Below are 26407 nucleotides of genomic sequence, written 5' to 3'. Positions count from 1 at the left end.
AGCTTACTAGGTATAGTATTCATCTTCTATTTTGACTTGTGCAATGGAAGGCCTGATTATTATAGTGCCCTGATTGGAAATTGTTCAATGAAATAATTTTTCATTTAAAAATGCCAGTTTGTCAAAAACTGTTCATGAAATAGTCAGTTTTAACAAATGTCATGACGGGGGGAAAAAAACAAACCCGTTGAGAATGAAGCTTTGAACTTGTTAAAGTACTTCATTTCAATTTTTTCTAAATGAAAAATTACAGTTTTTAGTTTGAAATCATCTAGACATTTAAATTAATTAGATTAAAACAAAGTTTAAAAAAATACTGAAATCAAAATGAAACTTTTCAATTGACCAAAGCAAAAGGTAATACTTTTTTTTTTTGGTTCATGAATATTTTCAAGATATTGAGTTTTCAAGAAAACAGAAAATTTTAAATTCTCAAAAAATGTCCTGGGAGAGAAAAATCATTTAATACCTAGCTCTGCTAATTATACTTCTTTAACGGATCTCTCCAGCCATCAATTCCCATGTCTATTTTAAAGATCATCAACGGACACTGCAGCTAATTACTGGATTTTCTGGTGAATGTAGGCAAACTCGTTCCTTACAGCTTATCTGCTTCCTTATAGCCTCTAGTTTGTCCACCGTTGTCATGTGATTAATGATGTGAGGGAGTGTGTGACAGAGAGAGTGTCACACATATGGTCGAGCAATCCCACTGGACACTCACCTGACTGCTGTGAGAGGATCCAACCCCTGAATTCCATATGCTCTTAGTTTGCCAAGGGTTGGCTGAGTTTAGTCACTGTTCCTGGCTTTGGGGCTCCTAGATACAGTGAAGACTTAGTGTCTGACACCCCTCTTTCAATGGGAATCCCACAATCAAATTGTCTATGTACTGAAACTAGTACCATCTCCCCCTAGCCTCCCTAGCAACTTTTGCATGTTCCTCAAAATCCCATTGCAAGTGTGAGCATTCTGGTTTACAATTTACCTCTTCAGGTACGTGTGATAGAAGATGCAAATAAACACAGGCCTAGCAAAAGATTTCCAACTCAATTACTCTTTACTATAGAAAGCACAAGAGACTATAGATCAGTTAGAAAATTCATACTTTGAATGCAATACCCCTCACTCTAGCTCATCCTTCCCATGTGAGTTTTTGGGTGGATCATATAGGTTCAGATATGTAGGGTTCCTCCACCTCCACAGGCTTCTGCAGCAGCTCACTTCAGCCTGAGCTCGTGAAAATGGTCAAAGACCAAAATAACCTCCCAATTTCCTCCATTAGGAGACCGCCTGATCAGCCTTAAGAGGTGATTTGCCAGGTGATCTCTCCCTTGACAAACCAGTTCCCCTGGGTAGGAGCCAGCCTTTTGTCTAGGATGCTTCTGCTTGAAAAGAGGTTTAAGGACCCTCTGTTGTTAGACCTATGATGCTCAGTATTTTCACTATTGACATTGAGAGATCAAAAATCATGAGTCAGACCTCCAAAAATCCATGAGATTAAAAAAAATCAAATCATGTTTTTCAGTCTGCCTTTCCACTTAACTCCCCTCTAGTCTTCTTCCAGTGTGTGAGTGATTCTCACATTGAAAAGTCACCTTTAATGCACACAAAAATGTCTGCTCAGATGGAAGTTCCATTTACTCTCTCCTCACTTGTAAGATAGGGGAATAGCCATCAATTTCCTGTTAGAGTCTTAACCCTGCAGCAACACTTTTACACTCCCTCTTTCTCTGGTCTTCTCTACCTGGGACCCAGTGTCACCTTTTCCCCAGCTCCTGCCTTCCCCTGCCCTGGAGCCTCTTCTCTACACAGATTCCAGCAGTACCACTTCTCCAACTCCCCCCTCCCTGCCTCCCAATACCCCTGGACTCTGTGTGCTACAGGGCCATACACAAAGGCAAATCTGTGTCCTTAGCCCCAAGGTTCTCACATAGAGCTCTGCCCACATACCTAGCCCTGGAAAATTGCAGGATTGAGAAGCTTCTTGCATCATCCCAACAGCTCCTCCTGCAGGTGCTGAAATCCCATGACTTGTCATCAATACGCAAGAGCTGGCAACATGGATATACTGCCTTCCCTGAACTGCTTGGAGGGAAGTGCCCTTATTCACCATGGCCTCCAGGCTGAGGGAGCTGGCATCCAATCTCCTTCACCTTCCTTCTCATCCCATCACTGTCCTCTGCACCCCTCCTCAGCCTCCCTTATGCCCCCACATCACTCTGCCCCCATTCCCCTGCACCCCTAAATCTGCTTCTTGCTCTTCCTCATTCTCCCCATTCACCTTTCAAAATATCTCTGCTGCTCCTCAAAGTCCTTGTTTAGCCTCCTGAACCATTTTTGGGTGCAACTTCGTCTGTGGGCATGGCTTCAATCTCAAAGTGGGAGATCCAGCCAACTTTATCAAGGGCAGCCTCATTTCCACATGCAGATAGATTGCAAGGAAATGCAAGCCATCTTTCTGGCTCCAGCCCCCACTGGCAGTAATAGAAGATAGTGGCCATTTTGAATATTTGTTAGCTAGCACCTTTCACTAGAGTCATGATAAAATCATGAGAGTTGGTGATTTGGAAATGGAATTTCAGTCCAATAGGGAGATAAATGGATAACAGAGAAGGCAAACAAGTTGCACATACAAAATGGAGCTTGTAAAGATATGCATAGGGAGTGCATAATCTCACACAGAATTAATAAATTGTCCATAGATGATTCTCCAAGTCGTTGTAGAGATATACAGGCCAACAACTAACAGCTACTTGGAAAACAAACACTTACAGTTTGATTCTCAAACTCCATTTGGTCTGAGCAGTGCTGATGGAGTGGAGAAAAAGGCCACAGGCTTTTGCAGTTCCTTGATTCAGAACAGTCCCTTGTCTGGGGCAAGATGAGACTGCACAGAGGTAACCCCACCTTACACCTCAAGTATAAACTCCTCCCCCCTTACTGTTCTGACTGTGCCCACTCCTTCCCTTCACTCGAAGGATGAGGCATGCAACTGGTTCAGAGCCACCTCTGCCAACTTTACACCAGTGTAAAGACTTTGCACAGACATCTGAGGTCAAAATTTGGTAAAGAAGGGAGCATAGTTCCTAAACCAAACCAAACCAAACCAGAATGACTTAGAGTGGTTTTAACAAAGGGCACATTTTTAAATAGCTAAACTATCAACAGAAGAGATTTAAAAGGATAGCACACATTCCTAGATTGAGTAAACTATTCGTGACAAGCTAACAGTAGGAAAGAACAACACAAACATATTACATCTCTATTTTATATATGTTTAGGAGCAAGTCGGGTAATCCTATTTTCCCATGATGTTCTCTACACCCAACAAATCTCATCACTTGCATCAATGATAATTGGCATCCGGCTTTTCAGGTGCTGTTTTAGTTTAATATAGCCTTTTAAAACTGACTGAAAAATGTGACTTTTGGTTTTAATTATACATTTTAACCTAAGCTTGAAATTTGGGCAAACATTCATTTTTAAAATTTGTTTGCCCACCAGATAGATCTTATAGACTTTTCTCAGTGCTATAGTAATTATAAAGTAAGGAGTGAGATGGAAAGTAATTTCTTAAAACAACAACAACAAAATCCCCTCAAATTTTACGGATCAAGTTATTATGTTTGTACTTGTGTTGAGCTGCTTGAATGCAGCTTTACAGTTCTTTACCCCCAATCTCATTTACAACCAATTTCTGATCAACTATAACCTACAGTGTATGCTACTATTACATTATCACATAATTTGGTCCAAAGCTCTTGTACAGTTCCTTCTTTGGATAACTATCCAACAGAATCTAGTTCTAAATTAATCTCAGCTGGTATTTCCAATTTACTGGTTTAGTGATGATTTCACACAGTTTTGCCTCATATACTTCAAAAATATAAACCCCCATATTTCTGCTCACACCATTGCTGTAATCTTTGGGAATACTGTAGTACCTTCATCAGTCAGATAAACAGACAGAGAATAGATATCAACTCCTTTCAACCAAGAGAAATCTGTCAGCAAAAACTTTGATATTGGCTAACCCAGCTATCAAAGACTTTGACAGAAAGTTCTTACTCCTTCTTCACGGTTTTTGCTTTTCTTACCACAAACATATTCTCTCCCACTGTGGGATAAATTAAATATGTTTATTCTCAACAATAAGATTGGAGTTTAGAAGTAGACAGAGAAGCTTTCAAGATGTTTTGGGAATCAGAAAAAAAGTTTTCTTGATCAACACTAGAGTGTACTCCAGAAAACCTCCCTCCATCAAAACCATACACTCAACAGTGGAGAAGTTTGTTTCATCTTCTATCCTTTTCCACTTTGTGCCTTCCTGGAAGTAAAAAGAATCTATCATAGTAGGAATCTAAGTACCTAAGAATGATTATTTGGAAAGGGCATACTCATTCTGTAGCACTGAAAAAAAACACAAATACCAGGTTTGAAATAGAAACCAGAACCTTTGAAATCTATAGTGCAAAGAAAATTAACTCTGTCATTTTTTGAGGCATACCAAATCTCAAGCGATATCAACACTTTTTTTCTTCTTCTTCTTCACAGTAATGTCTTCTTCTATCACAGAGGCATTTATTGCCAATTCTCACTGACATGAACAGAACCCTGAGCCTGAAGCACTTGCAGAAACAGACCCTACCTCTGCAAAACTGATATTAAAAAGAAAGAAAGAAAATAACTGCTCGTCTACACGAACACTGTTTGTGGCAAGCATGGGGTGTAAATATACCCCGCACCAGCCTGATGAACATGAAGTTTTCTTTGTGGACCCTGCTGCCACACACTAAAGTGCCTCAGTGCACTTTGATCTAGCCCACTTTAAAACAGGAGTAGATCAAAGAACACTAGGGGATTTTTAGTGTGCGACAGCAGGGCCCACAAAGATTCTTAATGTGCATCAGGTTACTGTGGGGTGATTTACATCCCAAGCTTGTCATGAAGAAAGTATACATATAGTCAAGCCCTAACAAAGCATCTGTATATGAGCAGCTGCTAGTTCCTAATTTATATGGTTGTATTTCAAATCAAGCACCTGCTTTCAACCGTCCAGGTTGCATGGTAAATATCAACTCATAAAATGGGTTGGAGAGAAGCAATTGTCTGGCTGATCAGTAGAATTCAGAGCAGTGGTTCAGTTCTAGGCTTGTTTCTCAAGCCTGGTCTACACTAGGCGTTTAAACCGGTTTTAGGAGCGCAAAACCGATTTAACGCCACAACCGTCCACACTAGGAGGCACCATATATCGATTTTAATGGCTCTTTAAACCGGTTTCTGTACTCCTCCCTAACGAGAGGAGTAACGCTAGTATCGGTATTAAAATATCGGATTAGGGTTAGTGTGGACGCTGATCGACAGCATTGGCCTCCGGGAGCTATCCCACAGTGCACCAGTGACCGCTCTGGACAGCATTCTGAACTCGGATGCACTGGCCAGGTAGACAGGAAAAGCCCCGCGAAATTTTGAAATTCATTTCCTGCTTCCCCAGCGTGGAGATCTCATCTCATCAGCACAGGTGACCACGCACAGCTCATCAGCACAGTTAACAATGCAGTCTCCTGAGAATCGTAAAAGAGCCCCAGCATGGACTGCACGGGAGGTACTGGATCTGATCGCTATCTGGGGAGAGGATTCAGTGCTAACAGAACTGTGTTCCAAAAGACGAAATGAAAAAGTATTTGAAAGAATTTCTAAGGCTATGACGGATAAAGGCCACAGCCGGGACTCAGTGCAGTGCAGAGTGAAAGTTAAGGAGCTCAGACAAGGCTACCAGAAAACCAAAGAAGCAAACGGAAGGTCCAGGGCAGGTCGAAAAACATGCCGCTTCTATGCTGAGCTGCATGCAATTTTAGGGGGCTGCGCCACAAGTACCCCACCCCTGATTGTGGATTCCGAGGTGGGGGTTGTAATCTCTTCCATGGCTGAGGATTATGCAGACGGGGAAGATGAAGATGAAGAAGAGGAGGAAGACCTAGCAGAGAGCACACAGCACTCCGTGAGCCCCAGCAGCCAGGAGCTTTTTATCACCCTGACGGAATTACCGTCCTCCCAGCCCTCACAAGCGGAATTACCGTCCTCCCAGCCCTCACAAGCCACTATCCCAGACAATGACGCCATGGAAGGGAGCTCTGGTGAGTGTACCTTTGCAAATAGCAAACATTGTTTTTTTAACCAAGCCTTTTTTAATGATTGATTTGCCCTGAGGACTTGGGATGCATTCGCAGACAGTATAGTTACTTAGAAAAGTTTGTTAACATGTCCGGGGATTGAGAGGAAATCCTCCAGGGACATCTCGATGAAGCGCTCCTGTAGGTACTCCAGAAGCCTTTGCAGAAGGTTTCTGGGCAAGGCAGCCTTGTTCCGCCCACCGTGGTAGGACACTTTACCACGCCATGCATGTAGCAAGTAATCAGGTATCATTGCGTGGCAAAGCATAGCAGCGTATGGTCCCGGTGACTGCTGGCATTCAAGAAGCATCCGTTCTTTATCTTGTTCTGTTATCCTCAGCAAAGTGATATCGTTCAGGATAACCTGTTTAAAAATCAGGAATTTAAGTAAGGGGAGTGGCCATTTTTCTACTGGGTTCGTGGAATGCACCAGCTTAAAAAAAAAACTTTCCTGCACGTAGCGAAGTGGGGGGAGGGGAGGAGTGAAATGCCGATGATCTTTTCTCTGTTTGGTCACCGGCGATCTTCCCCAAGGTACCAGACACGCAGGGGGTGGGGGGTGGGAAGGGTGTTGATTAGCAGGGAGCTAGCGTGGTATTAGCCATGCGTTGGGGGGAGGGGTAAATCACTGCAGAAACCGAAAGACAGTGGCTTACCATGGCCGCATGCAAGCTGAATTCTGATGCCTGGACCTGTGTCTGAGAGATGTGTAACTGCAGAGCTGCAGGCACTCACTATTAAGATGAAAAATGCGACCTTGTAGGGAAATCACATGTGCTAGGTGAATACTGCTTTTCACTGTGAAAGAGTATAACCATTGTTCTGTAAAATGTATCTTTCTAAATATTTATCTCCCTCATGCAGCTGCAAATTTTTCAACCATCCCTCCTCCATCCCAAAGGCTAGCACAGATAAGGCGGAGGAAAAAGAAGACGCGAGATGAAATGTTCTCGGATATTATGGAAGTTACACGCAATGAAAGAGCTCATCTGAATGAGTGGAAGGACGTGGTTTCAAATTACAGGAAAGAGGCCAGTGAACGTGAGGACAGGAGGGACAACCGAGATGAGAGGTGGCGGCAGGAAGACCGGCAGGAAAATCAGCGGTGGCGGCAGGAAGATCAGCGGTGGCGGGATGCAACTCTGGGGCTGCTGCGTGATCAAACTGACATGCTCCGGCGTCTTGTGGAGCTTCAGGAACGGCAGCAGGATCACAGAGTGCCGCTGCAGCCCCTGTATAACCACCCTCATCCCTCACCATGTTCCACATCCTCCTCACCCAGACGTGTAAGAACGCGTGGGGGGAGGCTCCGTGCACCCGCCCACTCCACCCCCGTGGACAGCCCAACCAGAAGGCTGTCGTTACTGTGAATTTTTTTAATGGCCTTCTCCATCCCTCCTATCCTCCTCCCAAACCACACCCTTACTTCTCTATCTCTTTTTATAATGAATCAATAAAGAATTCATGCTTTTTAAATGAGAGTGACTTTATTTGCATAAGTAAGCTGTACTCGAAGGGGGTGGGGGAGTTGCTTACAGGGACTGAGTCAATCAAGGAGGTTGGGTGTTCATCAACAAACACAGCAGTCACACTGTACCCTGGCCATTGATGAAGCTCGTTTTCAAAGCTTCTCTGATGCGCACCGCTTCCTGGTGTGCTCTTCTAATCTCCCTGGTGTCTGGCTGCGCGTAATCAGCGGCCAGGTGATTTGCCTCAGCCTCCCACCCCGCCATAAAGGTCTCCCCCTTACTCTCACAGAGATTGTGGAGAATACAGCAAGCAGTAATAACATAGGGGACATTGGTTTGGCTGAGGTCTGAGCGAGTCAGTAATGTCCGCCAGCGCGCCTTTAAACGGCCAAATGCACATTCCACCACCATTCTGCACTTGCTCAGCCTGTAATTGAACAGATCCTGACCACTGTCCAGGCTGCCTGTGTATGGCTTCATGAGCCATGGCATCAAGGGGTAGGCTGGGTCCCCCAGGATAACGACAGGCATTTCAACATCCCCAACTGTTATTTTCTGGTCTGGGAAGTAATTCCCTTGCTGCAGCCGTTTAAACAGAGTAGTGCTTCTGAAGACGCGAGCGTCATGAACCCTCCCTGGCCATCCCACGTGGATGTTTGTGAAACGTCCCTTGTGATCTACCAGTGCTTGCAGCACCATTGAAAAGTACCCCTTCCGGTTTACGTACTGGGTGCCCTGGCGCTGCGGTGCCAAGATAGGGATATGGGTTCCATCTATCGCCCCACCACAGTTAGGGAATCCCATTGCAGCAAAGCCATCCACTATGGACTGCACGTTTCCCAGAGTCACAACCTTTCGTAGCAGCAGCTTAGTGATTGCTTTGGCTACTTGCATCACAGCAGCCCCCACAGTAGATTTTCCAACTCCAAATTGATTCCCGACTGACCGGTAGCTGTCTGGCGTTGCAAGCTTCCACAGGGCTATCGCCACTCGCTTCTCTACTGTGAGGGCTGCTCTCATCTTGGTATTATGGCGTTTCAGGGCAGGGGCAAGCAAGTCACAAAGTTCCATGAAAGTGCCCTTACGCATGCGAAAGTTTCGCAGCCACTGGGAATCGTCCCACACCTGCAACACAATGCGGTCCCACCAGTCAGTGCTTGTTTCCCGGGCCCAAAATCGGCGTTCAATGGATAGAATCTGCCCCATTACCATCAGGATCTCCAAAGCGCAGGGGCCCGCGGTTTGAGAGAATTCTGTGTCTACGTCCTCATCACTGTCATCGCCGCGCTGCCGTATCCGCCTCCTCCTCGCCTCGGATTGAAGGTCCTGGTTCACCATAGACTGCACGAGAGTGCGCGAGGTGTTTAAAACATTCACGATTGCGGTATGGAGCTGAGCAGGGTCCATGCTTGCTGTGCTATGGCGTCTGCACAGTTCACCAAGCAAAAAAAGGCGCGAAACGGTTGTCTGCTGCTCAGGGAGGGAGGGGTGAGGCTGTACCCAGAACCACACGCGACAATGATTTTTGCCCCATCAGGCACTGGGATCTCAACCCGGAAATGCCAAGGGGCGGGGGAGGCTGCGGGAACTATGGGATAGCTACGGGATAGCTACCCACAGTGCAACGCTCCAGAAATCGACGCTAGCCTCGGACCATGGACGCACACTACCGATTTAATGTGTTTAGTGTGGCCGCGCGCACTCGATTTTATAAAATCTGTTTTACAAAACCGGTTTATGCAAATTCGGAATAGTCCCGTAGTGTAGACGTACCCTTAGATTACTGTGCTCCAAAGCTATCTGTCCCATTAAGGTGGCAGAAACAAGTGGTAAATTCCTTCTTCTAGATTCTGTTCTTGTGAAATAAATTTCATGTAGCTTTCTAAAATGTGTCGATTTAAAATGTGTAAATCAGCATACTGCCATTGAAATCTATGTAGTTATGCTAATTTGCAGCAGCTAGAAAACAGCCCACAGGTTTGTTTGGGTTTTTTTTATGTGGAACCCATACACTGGCTGGTTGTGGTGTTCTGTCCCATCTAGTGGCACAGAGACCACTTAGGCTACGTCTACACTACCCGCCTGGGTCGGCGGGTTGCGTTCGACTTCTCGGAGTTCGATATATCGCGTCTCGTCTAGACGCGATATATCGAACTCCGAATGCGCTCCCATCGACTCTGGAACTCCGCCACCGCCGTTCATGGTGGTGGAGTCGATGGGGCAGCCGCGGACTTCGATCCCGCGGCATCTGGACGGGTGAGTAGTTCGAGTTCAGCTACGCTATTCGCGTAGCTGAACTTGCGTACCTTAGTTCGACCCCCCCCCCCCAGTGTAGACCAGGCCTTAGAGATTAATGAGTCTGCTCCAGCATTAGCTAAAGGCCATGTGGCTTTTAGCTCATGCATTTAGCTCCAGAGGTCCCAGTTCGCTCCTGCCTGTCCATGACTGGGGTCTGTCAGTGTTACATGTGCACAAAGCTTTTAAATTGTACTCATTAAAGGAGTCGTGTAGGCCCAATCCAAAGCCCACTGAAGCAAATGGAAAGACTTTCACTGACTTCAAAGGGCTTTAGATAAGACCTATGGTCAGAGAACAGTTAACAAAAATTGCACAGATTTATTTGTAGAAAGAAAATTTAAAAATGTGATGTTTCATAGAATGTTGACAGATAGGGGTGCTCACACAATCCTGGTTTTAGTCAGGCTTATGCTATGTATTCACAGCATGCAATCTTTTAATTTTCCTGGGGGCAACAAGATTTAAGGTATACTAGCAGCTTATTTTGTTCTTGATCCAGTCCCTTATTAATACATTGCTGCTCGGCAAGTATACAGTAAAACTCGCTGAAATCCCGATGTAAAAATGTTAGTAAGTTTTACTGTCTTAGACATGGACAGAGAGTACAGCATGGGGGGGAGAGAGAGAACACAAGAATGATGATACAGGTCAAGGGAGGAGACAAGAGTGGGAAAAGAGAGCAGGGGACAACAGTGAAAACCAGAAGGGTGAAGAACAAAAATACAAGACAAAACAGAACATGAGGGGGAAGAGAATACAGAAAATTCACTATTTGTTGAAACTTATGCTTTCAAAAGATGGGGTGGGGTGTAGAATTTTTTATATGTAGCTGAGGAAAATATTGTGTCTCATTTGTAATCTTTTATCATCACTAAAGCTGATCACAAAATTTGAATTTTTGCCCCATGGGAAATTCTAATACCTTGACATTAATTTTCATCCTGAATTGTGCAAGGGACCTTGGTGCATCAGGATGGATGTAGCCAGGCAGGAAAACAGGGTAGAGAGGGGAAAATGGGGACATGTAGCAAATGTGGAAATTAATGTAGACCCAACCTGAAGCAAAATATTTCATTTAGATTTTCCTGATGGAAAATTCACTCCAAGTCAGTCTTTTCAGAATTTAAATTTTGATGAAACCACATTTTCTGATGGGAAAATATTTCATTCAAAGTTTTGACCAGTCCTACTCATTAGGGTTATTTGCAAGGGTTAATGTTATTTATCATAAGGGCTACTGAACAGGGCCTGATAGCAGAATGCAAAGACATGCTTTACTTTGGAGATTATATGTATCCCCATGGGAGTGAATCAGTCTGTGTGTACCCACATTTCAAATTGCTGTCTACGCCACTGTAAAATATTTTCTAAATGAGAATTTGTCTTAGGCAACCTTAGGTTGAACTTGAAATTCTCGCCCTAATGATTTATGAAAAGAAGCACTATTGCCTTAAATGGTCTTCTGTCTGCACCTATAAACATATCAAATATCACCAAGTCCCGAACCTTTCAGTGACTTGCGAAATGCTACTGTGTAACAGCCATTATAGCACAATATATCTCGGTGAGGTTATATTGTAGTTTGGCTCATAGAGAGGTAGAAAGGTGAATTCAGATATCTGCTCATTCCCTGCCTACCCATTGGACAGATAGTAGTGGCTCTCAGTAATACAATACAATTCAATTAAAATATTAAATTATCAATTAATATTCACGTAGCTTTCATGATTTCTTTTTGCAGTATTAAATAAAATTTATTTAAAACTGTTTTGATAATGGCTGTATTTCCTTTTTTCCATGTCTCTACATGTGCATTAAGATTGATTCCCCTTTCTCTATACTAAAAGTCTGTGTTACACAAATATTAAAAGAGCTGTGTGGCACAGATCCAGAAAAACTGATCTTTGCATAGAGCAATTGTTTTTGTGCTGCTAAGGTAGAAAATCAATAGTGCATCAAATCTGCTTTGTTCTTGAATTGCTAAGGGCTTTGGTTCCAGATGGGCATCTCAAAAATTACTTACCTCAGCTCTTGTATATAAAAAAGGACAAAAAATGCCAGATAAACAGGCTTGACTTTTAGAACCGTGTTCATTTAAAAACATTTAATTCATCACAGAGATCAGATCTAATCTTCCCCAGAAAACAATGTTCTTTTTTCATTGAACATCTATACCCATTTATAGCATTGGCATGTCATTGGACTTCTATGTCTTGAAGGCACTTTTTTTCTAGCACTGTTATGCATTCAAAAATGTGGTGTGCTCAGCTTCTTGCTTATTATGGAGATAAGGGGAAGCATCCTTAACTTTTGCCAGTGTTTCTCTAAAAATAATTCCACATAAGTATGGAATCAGGCAGACAGATAGAAAATATAATTAAAAATTCCTAGATTGTTGGAAAGTGGAAACTTGGTTTGAGTACACAAGTCTTTGCCAAGTTGTTCAAAAGTGACTAATGAATTTGGATGCCTCATTTATTGGGTGCCCAACTTGAAACACCTTAAAGGAGCTGGATTTTCAGAGAATTGAGCACCAGGGCTCTGAAGATCAGGCCCTTTAAGGTGTCTCAGTTTGCGCACTCGGTTGTGCACCCAAAATCACTGGTCATTTTTGAAAATCTTGTGCCTAGTGACACATTCATAAGGAATGAAGACCTAGATTCTCAAATATCTGAAAATGGTTTATATTTATATAGTACCTTTCATCCCCAAAACATACTATGAGGCTTCCCAAACTACCGGTATACACATATCTGACCAAAATGTAGACACTTCTGGGGTAGAAGTCAGCAGCCAAGAGTCCTAGTTCAGGACAAGAGCAACTGTATTTCCCTCTCCGTGGTCCAGCAAGGACACCCACTCTAGGCTTCCAGATCCTCAGCTGCCACTCTTCTTAGACAGAGACGTGTCTCTCTCTCCCTCCTGATCAGACTATTTCCAGACTGCACAGCTCCTTGCCTGTACTGTGATCTCCCAAACAAAGTCAGGCTGCCTATGCCGGCTGGCCTGCCTTACACTGTTTACTGTCTCTGAGGAGAAAAGTAATTGCCACTGTTAAACTTCCACCCAGCTCTTTCTAAACAAGCAGTTTTAGTATTAAGATAAAAGCATTATAGAGAAAAAATATAAAAACAACTAAAGAACCTACACATGCTAATAAACTCACCAGACATCATCCTCAACTCCAAGAAGGGCTCTTGCCAGTGGACCTGTTGAAGCAGTCTAGAGGAACATCCCCCTATCCACATCTATCATCGGGGTTTGTTGTTAGCCCCTTAAAAAAAAGATAAACCAAGAAGGATGTGTGCGTGTAAACAACCAAGGTATTTATTAAGCCATCAACAGTTCTAAAGAAGGTAAACCAGAGGTCATCCAAATGAATAAAGCAAGGACCCCCACAACAGGTGATATAAAGGTAAGTTCAGGACCAGTAGTATGCTGACTGTGACTGAGGATAAGTTGCCTCCCCTAGGACAGGACTCAGGTAAGAGGATGGAGGATCAATGGACCACTACCATGTCTTGCAACTCTGAGGACCCTCACGATGACAGGACAGCTCTGGTTTCCATCCAGGTAGGTGGAACCAGCAGGTAAGGAGTGGACCTCAGGATCAGGCGATGATGGCTCTGCCCCAGCGATGACTTGGCTTATACTCCCCCTGCGACATCCTGGGTGTGTGTTTGTCCTCAGTGAAAGAAAGGCAGCTGGTGACACTTTCTGTATGCAAGTGAGAATTACCCTCCCACAGCCAGATGGCTGATCGTGGTGTTCAGCGTACACCTCTGAGGCAATTTAGAGAGCTGAGATGTCTGCTGTGCTTTCCAACAATTGCAGCAGCAGCACCTCCAGACTCTGCCACTCAGAAGGGCAGCCCCTTCCTTCCTTCTGATGTGCTAGCTCTTATATACCTTGCTCTTACTGGGCAGATTACAGGTCTTGGTTTCCCGCCTTTTGGTAGAAAGAGTGGGAAACTACACCTGAGGAAGGGGAAGAAGGGCAGCCAACATGGATTCCTAGTTGTTGTTTGGGCATTTCAAGATGACCTATGAGGTTAATCACCGAAGTTTTTCCCCTACAGACCGACCTTCAATGCCCACCCAAGGTTTTTCTTGTGATTACCAGTTCATCAGTCTTTTACTTAGAACAAGAACCATAATGAGTAAGTCAGTGACTCCTTTATACACTTGCTCTTTGAACAGTCATCATGTAACAGGTGATCAGCAAACAAAAGGTCCCCATCTCAAGGTAAGGCTTCAAAAGCTGAGTCTGGAGGTGGGAGTTTGCAATCTCCTCTTCCCAAGTACTTCCTAGGAATTCCACTCCAAACAGATTGTCCCAAAAGATCATTTGTGTCTGCTACATTGTTCAATATAGTCTTTTGAATCTCAGAATAATACATAAACATTTGCATTGAACTCAATGCTTAAACGTAATTCAACAAGATTTAACTTAATTGAATAAAGTTTGTCCAGGATATTGCAGGAAATTGCTATATCTGTTACAAACAGGTATACAATTGCAGAATATGGTCTGGGAGGGAAGTTTTAGTCTGATCAAAATCCTGCCTTTATGAAAAATGTGGGATATTTAATGTTCACATGGGTCTGATCCAACTCCCAGTGATGGCAATGGGAGTCTCTCTATTCTCTTTAATAGGAAACAGGTTGGGCCAATAGAGCAGGCAGAATCTTGGATTTTACCTATGGAACTGGCAGTAAAGTTTTTACCAGCAAAATAAGACAGAAAGTGCATTACATAATGGGCTATCACAAACTTGTGAGTGTGCAAACTAGTATTCCTATATGCTGGTAATGCCTTAATAAGCAATAGTTTGTGATGGAAATCTTCTATGTGATAACAGATTTTTAGTACCACCTCTCTCTCTCACACACACACACACACACAGATGATCTCACTGTCCTACCGATAGTTCTTCTGAGCCAAGTGGTCGATTCACTACTGTTGAATTTTGAAAGTTAATCCATAACACAGGCCGTCACTAGGAGTAGAGTATATTTACTCCCACTCCTTAAAATAGATAAATGTGATAAAATCCAGGGCTTCTAGTAATTATACAGGTTGATGCCCTTTTTGTAACCTATATGGTAATTCTATTAATTATTAGTTATTATTTGTATAATCCCTTGCACTTGGTCCACGACTCGGGTGCCTAAGACTCCATTGTTTTAGGCACTGTATAAACACTGTGCCCTAAAGAGGTTATACTATAAGTATAAGGCAAGAGATAACAATTGGGTACAGACAGGCAGGAGACTAGAAGGCAACAATGAGGCAACATTGGTCAACATGAATTAGATACAAGCTGGAACCGTAGTGTGGCTGGTTTCACTTTGTACCCAAGTAAGATATTTATGGTAACCTTCTGAAACCAAGTACCCTGGATCACACTGTAGGGGTACTGAATGAGTACTTTTGGAATGAGGGGGTTGATTCACTGTTGTCATCCTGACTGAAAGTCTCTACACTGTGCCCTTTTCTTTATTGATGATGTCAATGATTCACTTTGCCTTCACTGTACTCTGCAATACATTTAAATAAAATGGTTAATATAACCCAGTTTTTGTGTGTGTTACCTTAATAAAAGAATCAGATGAAGGATGCCAGATATCTTAGTACTGAAAAGTAAGTCACAGCTGGCTTAGACTATTCTAATGTGCCCTATTTGGTGCTACAGCTAGAGACCACTCAGGGTACATCTATGTAGGGATAAAACACCCACCGCTAGGCACAACTGACATGGGTCAGCTGACTTGGGATCACAGAACTTGGGCTTAGGGTTAAAAATCACTGCATAGATGTTCAGGCTTGGGCTTGAGCCCTCCACCCAAGCCCCATGAGCCTTAGTCAGATGACCTTGGTCAGCCACAGGTTTTTTAATCCCTGTGTAGACATAACGCCAGAAACTAAAGTTGGTGCAGAATGAAGTGGCCTGTGTGTTAAGTGGAATGTCAGATCAGATGCTGTTCTGACTGCCTGTGAGTTTCTGGGTGGAATTCCATATGTTAGTTTTAACCCTTAAATCCCTAAAAGGTTTGCAATCTGCTTCTGCCTAATCTCCACACCTCTTCATCTCCACTGAGACATGGTGCACTCCTGGGTGAGTAACTAGGGCAAAACTTCTGTGCTTCCTGGAGCACAGTCACTTCATTTCTGCCCAGATCTAACATGGCCTATGCAAAGAGGAAGGAGGGCAAGAGAAAGGAAACTCTTTAGTCTCTCTGCCACACATTGTGCACCCATGTAAGGGTTAGGTAAAATCTCTCTAATTTATTACTGGTTTTTTTGTTTTGTTTCATTGTTGATTTCTGGCCTTTCAATCTCTGTGTGTTTTAATAGCTCTAAGTAATTGCCAGGAAAGTGGGTCTCATCTGGAAATCTGTTTGTACGGATTCTCATTTTAAAGTCTTCATGATACCTTTTCCCCATCTGTAAGTATTGCTATCATGGCAGTTTGCTGTGCTGGCTGGGCGAATGTTTCTTGGCACTCACTCAGGCAGCCCCTAAAGGGTGTGGCTCCTTGCAGGCAATAGGAAGACCCCCCTGTCTCAGGAGATAACTCTCTGAGCAAATCTTGGGGGTGGAGATATGCTTCCTGGCTGGGGAGAAATTGAAACACTTTGGTACAGCAACAACAGCAGCCAGAGCAGAGCTACCTTTGTACCCTCTGCCAGTAACAGAGAGGTTATTCTGTTGCTTGATGACGACAGGAGCTCAGTATTGTTCTGGGGACTCAGTCTAGCTATGCTAACCAAGAAATACACTGTGAGATCATGTAACACTAGTTATACATTCGTTAGAATGATATAAAATACATCTATAAATCAATGAAACCATTAGCACTAATATATTCTGCACAATGTATAATTTCCCAATTTATACTGTACCTTTCATGTTTCATGTGATTAAATATACAACAAAGACAATTACAGTTATGTTTACTTTCAGACTTCCACACTAGCCTCCTGTAAAAGAGGTCATACTATGTCTACACTACAAAATAACATCAACTTAAGTCACGTTGACATACAGCCGCTGCAATTATTACATCTCTTGTGTGTGTGCACAATTGGCTCCTTGTGTCGGCAGTGCATATCCTCACCAGGAATGCTTGTATCGTGCAGAGTGCAGTGCACTATGGGCAAGTATCCCACTGTGCAACTCACCATGATCCAGCACAGCATCTTTTGGAAAGTTCTTTCAATATCTGATGGGGCTGAAATGAGTCATGCAGGGGTTACTGGAAGCATGGGGTCAACATCCCATAATGCAGCGTTCTCCATCCCATAATTTCTTCTGCATCTCAAAAATCGCACAAACCTAGGCATCTCTCCCCGCTGTCCCCATCTCTGCAGAAGCATCGATTGTCATGAGCATTGCAAGCACAGGGTGCATGATCCTGGAGTATTTGCAGCACTGCAAGAGGAGCTGCAGGGAACATGATGATTCCTTGGTAAATAGATTACTGTGGAACATAAAAAGAAAAAAAAAATCAAGATTGTTAGTGGCATTCACGGAGCAACTGGAGATGATGGAGCGCCTGTTCTGGGCCTGAGAAATAAGCACTGACTGGTGGGATTGCATTGTCATGCAGGTTTGGGATGATAAGCAGTGGCTGCAGAACTTTCAAATGTGCAAGGCCACATTCCTGGATCTGTATTCCAGTGCTCCAGAGCAGGGACATTAAAACGAGAGCTGCACTAACAGTTGAGAAGCAAGTGGCGATTGCACTATAGAAACTTGCAATGCCAGATTACTGCTGGTCAGTCAGGAATCAATTTGAAGTTGTGAAATCCATGGCAGGGGCTGTTGTCACGGAAGTGTGCAAGTCATTAATCACCTCCTACTACTCAGGACTGTGACTCTGAGCAATGTGTAGGACGTAATGGATGGCTTTGCAGCAATGGGGTTCCAGAAGTGTGGTGGGGCAATAGGTGGCACACATATCCCTATTTTAGCATGAGACTGCCTTGACAGAGTAGATCAACAGAAAGGGCCATTATTTATGTTTATGCAAACACTGTTGGATCACCATGAATGCTTTACCAACATCAATGTGGGCAGGCTGGAGAAGATGCATGACATGCAAATCTTTAAGAACACAGGACTGTTCAGAAAGCTGCAAGCAGGACTTTCTTTCCTAACCAGCAGATTACCACTGGGAATATTGCAATGCCAATAGCGATCCTGGGCAACCCAGCCTACCCCTTGCTCCCATGACTCATGAAGCCACACACCTTGACAGCACCAGGAGTGCTTCAATTACAGGCTCAGTGGGTGCAAAATTACAGTTAAATGTGACTTTGGTCATTGAAAAGATGGTTGGTGTTGTTTACTTACAAGATTGGACCTCAGAGAGGAAAAATATCCCAATGGTTATAGCTGGCTGCTGTGTCCTGCATAATATCTGTGAAGCAAAGGGGAGAAAGTTTCCACCAGGGTGGAGGTGGAGTGGATGTCTGCTGAATTTGAACAGCTAGATACAAGGGCTATTAGAAGAGCTCAACGTGGAGCTATATGGCTTAGGGAGGCTTTGAAACACTATTTTAATAGTGAGCCAAAGTAATGTGTATATTGCTACAGTGTGCTCTATCTGGCTGTGCTCTTTTTATGCCTGGTATGAATCTTGCAGTGCTTGCTGTGTACATAGGAATATTATATTGTCAATGTACCTATTAATATTATTTGAGAGTGATGTTATGAATTGTGTGACACAGTGAAATAACAGTTGGTTGCTGTCAGACCTGTTCAGCACCAGCCAGCGTATGCTATGAACTAATAAAGATTAATTTTGTTCAAAAAATAGAATTTTATTCTGTAACAAAAACCAGGCAATTAAAAAAACCATTTAAAACTTAATGGAACAGAACTTATGAAGGGGAAAGAACAGTTATTTTCATTTCAGCTACACATACACGGACCGTGACTTTCACAGGTCAGTGTATGTGAAGCTGGCATTATCTTTAATGTTCCCATAAGTGGAGTGGTAAGGATAGTCCACTGACACCAATGCCATGTGGAATGTTGAGGGGGAAGTATGGGGAGGTCCCGATATTGAGTTCTCCAGTGGGAGGCAAGCACAGGAGGGTTGTACCTAGTTAAATGGGCTCTTGTTCCATGATAGGGGCTCCTATGTGCTACCACAATACAAATAACAAATTCTGCCTCAGTTTTCAGACTATTATCAGCATTATTTATTTGCATTATCACAGCACCTAGAAGCTTTAGTCATGGACTTGTATCCCATTGTGTGAGGAGCTGTACAAACAGAACAAAAAGGCAGTCTTTACCCCAAGGGGCTTATAATGTAAGTAGACTTTTTTTTTTAAATGTTAAAATAAAGCAGAGGTCATTACTTTGAAGGTCACTGAGGAGTTGAAGATTTGGGAGATAACAAGCATGGTTTAATATTAATTACATTGTAATTCTTAGCACTAATTCCTGCCTGGAAATTGAAAGGAGGAGCAGAGGTTGCAGGAGGGAAGAGTTTGGAAGAGGCACTAAGAAGTCAGTCTGTGTACCCTGACTAGAATTCTAGCAGCATCTGCAGCATCTCTGCTATAAAAAATAGTTCTCAATTAAAGGCCAGTTTAGTTTTACAAGAAAGTCCTTTCATATTATTATCCAGCACCTGCTATCTGAAACACTGATGACTATTTCAATCACCTTTTCTGTAACAGTTTGAGTCGGGTAAATAAAATGCTACGATAAGGAGACAATTTACTGGGCGCAAATTGCTAAAGAGCAGGAACAAATTTTAAGATGATTCTTATATATCAAATGTGTTAATCCTGTGAAAACAAAAGGGCTAAATACTTTCCATTTGTTTAATGAATAAAAACAATGACAAACAGGTCTATTATAAAATACCTGCATAATTTATTTATATAATTGAACAGTGAGATATTGTTAAGAAATAATAACTGTTCACAGTAACAAGTATGGTAAACTGTCATATTTTTGTTACAACAAATGGACAGCTTGTTGTTTCTCAAAACAAAGAGTCATTCACAGCTCTTAGCAGTGTGTGATGTGCTCTGAAGAGTTATTTTTAAAAGCTAAATGATGAGAATCATCAGCAGTTCTGAATAAAGGGTCAGATTCTGTTTTCCTCTGGTTTTGTTCAGAGATTGAGAGGAGGGAAAGACCGGATAGAGGTGGCTTTTAGAACTTGTCTACATTGCAAGTTAGGGTGTGGCAAGCCAGGGATGTGACTCTATAGGGCACTAACTTGCTGCATGGACCCTGTTACCACATACTAAACATTCTGCAGTGTGCTTGAAATGGGAGAAAATGAAAGCACGCTACAGAACTTTTAGTGCATGGTAGCCTGGTCAACACATGAGTTAGCACACAGCAAGCTAGTGCACTGTAGATTCACCCTCTGGCTACTCACAAGCCCTAAAATACTTTTGCACCTTCTTAATTCTGGACTCTGCAAAGTGGGCTCAAGCAGAGTAGTTATGTTAACTCTGTGCCAGGCAGGGAACGGTGGCTATGAGATAGGAATTCTGTGAGGGCTCTTTTTACCCCCTTTATGCCACCATAGCAGAATCTGACCCAGAGAGACTGGGAAGGTGTCAGTGGCTATTCAGGTCAGCTGACTAGTGATAATTGAAACTTCACAAGTCTCCTGGTAACTAGTCTCAAATAATCCTGATAACTAGCCTATGAACACATTTGCTGATTGAAGGAGATGTTTATGTACTCAGTAATTCTTTGCAAAACATTTTGAAAGTGATATGAGCTGGAATTTTGTTCCAGCTCCAAAAGCTAAAGCATTCAGGCATGCATCTCAAGTTGCATATATTACAGTGATAAAAATACAACTTTGCAAACTGATGGGGAAATAAAGTATGGGAAACTGGGCCTGCGGAAAAATACATCTTCAGTGTAAAAGGGTTGCAAAAGACCTAAAAAAATAATTGTTCTCCAGGGTCAGGATGAATGTCTAACCTGTTTTGGGCTCTAGTTGCTATTTTAACTTTGAAAAGGTCTAAATTCTGTTAGGCAAACAGATCAGGTAACCAAGGTGCAGGTCGTTTTTGAACTTGGTCTCCCCTTATAATTAGAACTAAACCTTTTGTGGTCCCTTATCTTTGATCTAGAAACAAGACATCATTTCTTCCCTGACTGAAGAGCTGCACTGGATGTGCTGCAGTAGCCTGTATTACTCAGACAAAAATCATTTTGATTCTTCTTGGGGAGTGGCCATTTTGAAAATATGCTTGCCAAGTTCTCCTAACCATACTATATTTGACCCCTTTTGCTGTGTTGTGGATGAACTGAGTGACAATGAAAGATGACTGGTGGCTGGGTAAGGCTAAAAGAAAAATAAAACAATCCACAATTAGATCAATGTTTTGGCTATACTAACATAATATAATCATATTTCTATATACATTTATTATATATTATACATAGATTCAAGCTCTTTTAATTAACTAAAATTCACAGAATTATTATTTTGCACTATTCAAACCATTTTCAGAATTCCAGTCTCATACTATAGCAATTGTGGATCTTGATAAATGAAAAAAAATTCCCATGGAAAGGAGTTACGTTAGAAGTAAAGCATAAAAACAAAGCAAAATCCTCTGCCGTGGTCAGAGGAACGACTTCAATATTTGAAGAAAATGAAAGTGAAGAAAATTCCCCAATCATTCTATTTCTGTTACTGCACATTGAGGGTTCCTTAAAGACAAACCATAAACTAAGCTTCCTGGGGGATGGATGCCACCTAAGTTACTCTATAGCACTGCATGTCAGTCTGGCTATACTTTCATAAAGTGGTGGTTGCTAGTAGTGACTTCTAAAAGAACTGCTCCTGCTCATATCTGGAATTAAAGTGACAAAATAGCCACTGGGGAGAAAGAAGCAATAAGAAATGTACTAAGTGCTTTTGGGGTTAAAAGACCTGGAGCTGGCAAGAAGGAATACAGCATACAATTTTTGTGGGTACTGCCTGCATGCAGTAAATGCTTCCAAAGTATCATTAATCTTAATTCATTGGAAGCACAATAATTAATAATTTTCTTTGTGTGACTCATCAATTTACTTGCAGTGATCATGTATTTTGTTTTCCCTACATCACTAATTGCCTCATTTACTTAGACCTTGGACCCAAGTGAATGTCATTTATTAACCACATTCTCATTGCAGTCCTCTGGTACACAAAGGACTAAGCTATAACCTGATCATCGACTTGGCATATTCATGTTCTGTGATGATGCAATTTTCTGAAGGAGCTTCTTTCAGAAGCTGATCCACACATCTTCCTCCAGTCCAATGAGGACTTCTCCTTCTAGGTCCTCTTCAAGAGCACTACAGAAATAGCAGAGGCATGAATGGGAGTGCCTTTCAAAAGACGTGGTGTATTTGAAAATGGTATTGGAATCATAGGCTGTCACTTTAACTTGTGAGACGTTTCCTGGTCTTGCTTGCAGGATAGAGAGCTCTGAAAGAAAGTGTATGATCAGAGTCATTCTGATACAGCCAGCCTATCGTAAGGTGGGGTGAGAAACGCCTGTCTGTTTTAGAGAGTAGCATGCTTTGTCTCTTTCTGTGTGAGAGTTTGTGTGTATCATCATTCTGAATTCTAAGAAATAAAGCAGTGTTACACTACAAACTTTCAGCAAAAGATTTTATGTTTTTGTCTAACTTCTCTGCATGTGGGAAACATAAGATCCATATGCTTCCTCCACAGTTCATCTCTTCACAACGTCTGATATCCATGGCTCCTTCCAAAATTCTCTTCCTTATTTCTACCAGCATTCACAACTCTAGCATCTTTCCTCCAATCTTCAAATATTCTCTACCTTTCCCTCAATCCTACCCCCCTTCCATAATCTCCTCCTCCTTTTCTGTCTCCAAAATCATAGAGAATATTTTCTTCGTATGCTGTCTTGACTTCCTTTCCTCCAGCTCAGCTCTGTTTTCCTAGCCAGCTTCCATTCTCTTTGCTTCACTGAATGTCAATCTCAATGTCACTAAAGATTTTCCCCTCACTAAATTATGAGAAGGATATTTCTCTATCCTTATTCTTATCCCTCTGGAACCTTGTCTCTCTTCCTCCACTTTCTCTCCCCTGTTGGTTTTTGTAGCTCTGTGCTGTTTTGGTTCTTCTATCTTACTACCAATTTCTTCAATGTTTACATTAGTTGCTCTTCCTCCTCCTCTTCTTTTAGTGTCTCTCCGGGCACTGTCCTAAGTTTCCACCTCCTCTTTCTCTCATGCACTTTGATGGCTTCAATTAACATCTGTGTGTGGAAGATTTCTAAATTTAACTCTCAGCCTACAACCTCTCCCTACTCTCTTGCAATTCAAGGTCCCACACAGGTCCCCTGTTGCCATCTCAAATTCATTCTCTCTAACACCAGATTTTCATTCTGATATCCTTTCCCTAATCTAATTGACAACTCCATTTTCCCTCCTATCTGAGGCTCGCAATCTCACTGTAATCTTTGATTCTTTTATTTCCCTGGATGTCCAGTCTCACTAACTCCTATCACTTCTTCCTCTGTAATATTTGTCTTTTCTCTACTATCCCCATGGCTAACATGCTTGTCCCTGCCTTGATTGCCTCTTAATTTGATTAACTTGACCTTCTGAGTCTTTCCCTCTTCAAGGTATCCCAAATGCCTTTGATAAACCAAATTTCTCTTCCGCTACTCTGATCTATGTTATCCCCCTATTTGAATCCTTTCATCGTCTTTCTATTTTTTACCACATGAAATTCAGTCCCCTTTCCTCACCATCAAATCCCCTCATCATACTTTCCCCCTCTACATCTTTGCCCAGATCCTTACAGATACTGAGACATCTAACTCCCTTTGATTTCAGTTGTGAAAGGTGCCTGAATACCTTTGAGACTCTGGGCCCAAATATCTGTTGTCGCTTCTTTTAATCCCTCCTTACCTTGAAAAAGTGGATTATATCTGTGTTACCACCTTCTTCTTCTTAATGCCCCCCATACACACACACCCTCCCTTTCCTGAACTATTGCACCATGTTGCTGGACTGTTTGTGATGGATTATTAGATTTTGGGGACAGAAAGAAAATCGATCAGCCTTGGAAGAATTAGCTACAGCCTGTGGCTTGGGCTGTGTTTCTAAGTACAGTGTGCATTTATGGGGCTGAATCATTGATTTTGTAATGATATATTTGGTGGATAATGCAATGCAACTACAGCTAGATGGGCATTTTGTATATTACTCCTTTCTCTTTGATGTAGCCTTCCTACATTATTTCTCTTATTTCTGAGAACTGGGTCATGTGAGCTACCATCTACGAAGAAAAAAGGTTATTCTAAATGGAAGCTCATGACAGGTCCATCCAACTTTTTTTTTTTAATTTACATAGTCCCAACAAGTATACTTGAGGCTCTACAGGCATTCAGAAAATGAAATCCTTGCCCTGAAGCACTTAAAATCGAAGTCCGTACTCTTGTAATGAGCTCTGCATGGATGGTATCCCACTGGAGACAGTATGCTCCATGCACATGCAGGTGCCTATCCACATGGAGCTCATTGAAGGATCAGGGTCAAAATAGACAAAACACAAATAAAGGAGCGAGGGAAATGGTGTGGAGATGATATGGGGAGTGGAAAAGGGATACCATAAAAAAGTAAAGGATGATGTGACTGAATTCAGCACACATCCTTCTAGCTCTTCCTCTTCATTGTAAGCTTTTTTCCCCTCCTACCTACTGGTCATTTTTTGTTTTTAAACCTATCGGCCTTGCAATGAGCTAATGTCCCGTGTACCCATAAGGGGACCTCCACATCTCTGCTGCACCTTGCTCAAATGTTCCTACCACAGGCATGTCTACACTGCAGCTGGGAGCATTCCTCCCCACCTTGGCAAACAGACACACACTAGACAATTAGATGGGAGTAGGTAATCCAAAATGTGTCCATGTGCTTTCTTTGTAACTGTGCCACCATTAAAACAAAAAGTAAAATTTAGATTCTAAACTTCCTTTTCAGAACTGCACTAATTGCATTTAGCAATACAGCAGCATATTCCAAAGGCAGTATTCCAGGATTTAACCAGGATTTTCTTACAGTTTTTTAAGATCTGTAGCCAAACAAAACCTGCAGCATCCTTGTATATTACATCTTTTATAGCCAATCCTGTATCTCAGCTTGCATAGTGAATGGAAGGCATGCAGTCAATATATGCTTCAGAACACCACTGAATGTTGATATTGCACACTGAATTCCACTGCCCTCATGCAGTGTTTTAATTAAGATAAAAGATTAATGACTTCCTGGCTAGGATGGTATTTATATATAAATTATATTGCTGCTTGACAAATGAAATGTGATTATGAATGTCCTCATAAACCAATTAGCATTTAACAAAAAATAAATGTAAGAAATACCCTTATGCAGTGACCTAGATAGACTGAAGATAATCTCTGCTGCAGAAAATTCATGTGAGGAAATTAAATATGCCAGTCTGGACATCTATAGGAACATTCCTAGCTTCCCCTCCATCCCTCCAGAACATATTTTAATGTCATCCAAATGCTCATTTTGTTAGTGATTGGCATCATTTCATACATTCCCCAGTGATCCTAGACACAGCAGAGTGGCATTCAATTTTTGCCCATATCCAGCTACTTTCCACAAAAAAGACTGACTATCAGGCGGTGTGAAAAACCCATTATGGGGTTTTTGAGATCATTAATCGGGATATCTAATTTTGCCTGGAAATGTTTTATTTCCTACCTTTCTCCAGTTCCATCCTCAATGCTGCTGCCACCACAGTTTCAGTAAAGAATGAAGCAGGTTATCCATCTCTGAGGTCAGTGAGATGGATGACTTTCTTTGCTGTCTCTCTCATGCTTTCTCTTCTCTCTTTGCAGTTTAAGCTAGCACATTACAAAATTAATTAGAATGCATTCAGACACATTGACAAATACAAAGGCTTAAAAATATTACACCTGGTTGACTAGTTTTTGTTGGCCTGAAGCTATACTATGGCAGTTCAAATAAGGAGCACTGAGGCAGCATTGGTGGTGCAGGTTGGCTGGGGAAAGCAGCAGGGAGTTGGATGTAGTGGAGAAGGGGCATAAAAGTGTGTCTAACATCATCTATGCTGCTTGTCTGCTTGCCTAGTGCTTTATGTCTTAGCAATGTCAGTTGTTTGGAGCATGGGCTGTTTTTCTATGGCTTAAAGTGCCTATCACATTTTGTGCAGTCTTGTAATTATTAATATCTTAATTTACAGAACATATTTTTATTCACTGTATTGTATTGAACTGTACTGTATTGCATTGAACATGGTTCTCTTCTCATTCCTGTGGGCATACTCCTTGTGGGACAGATTATCTTCTCTGCTGTGGTCCCTTTGCACTGCTCCAACAATGCAAAGGAGCTGAAAGCCAGCTGAGGATTCTCCTGAAGAGAAGGCTCTAGCTGGCACAGAGCCAGCATAGC

The 26407-nt window shown here is 42.2% G+C and overlaps 1 long non-coding RNA gene across 1 annotated transcript; it reads right to left on the bottom strand.

The window, feature by feature from the left end:
* Positions 1 to 15316: 15316 nt before the first annotated feature.
* LOC123362719 lies at positions 15317 to 25841 on the bottom strand. The gene is made up of 3 exons (XR_006576533.1): positions 25697 to 25841; positions 17128 to 17426; positions 15317 to 15483 (listed from the first exon to the last, which is right to left on the bottom strand). It is a non-coding gene; the product is annotated as an uncharacterized LOC123362719 (long non-coding RNA).
* Positions 25842 to 26407: the final 566 nt, after the last annotated feature.

This window comes from Mauremys mutica, chromosome 2 (genome assembly GCF_020497125.1).
Source record: "Mauremys mutica isolate MM-2020 ecotype Southern chromosome 2, ASM2049712v1, whole genome shotgun sequence".
Taxonomy (NCBI): Eukaryota; Metazoa; Chordata; order Testudines; family Geoemydidae; genus Mauremys; species Mauremys mutica.
This window is presented reverse-complemented; position numbering and strand designations above follow the sequence as displayed.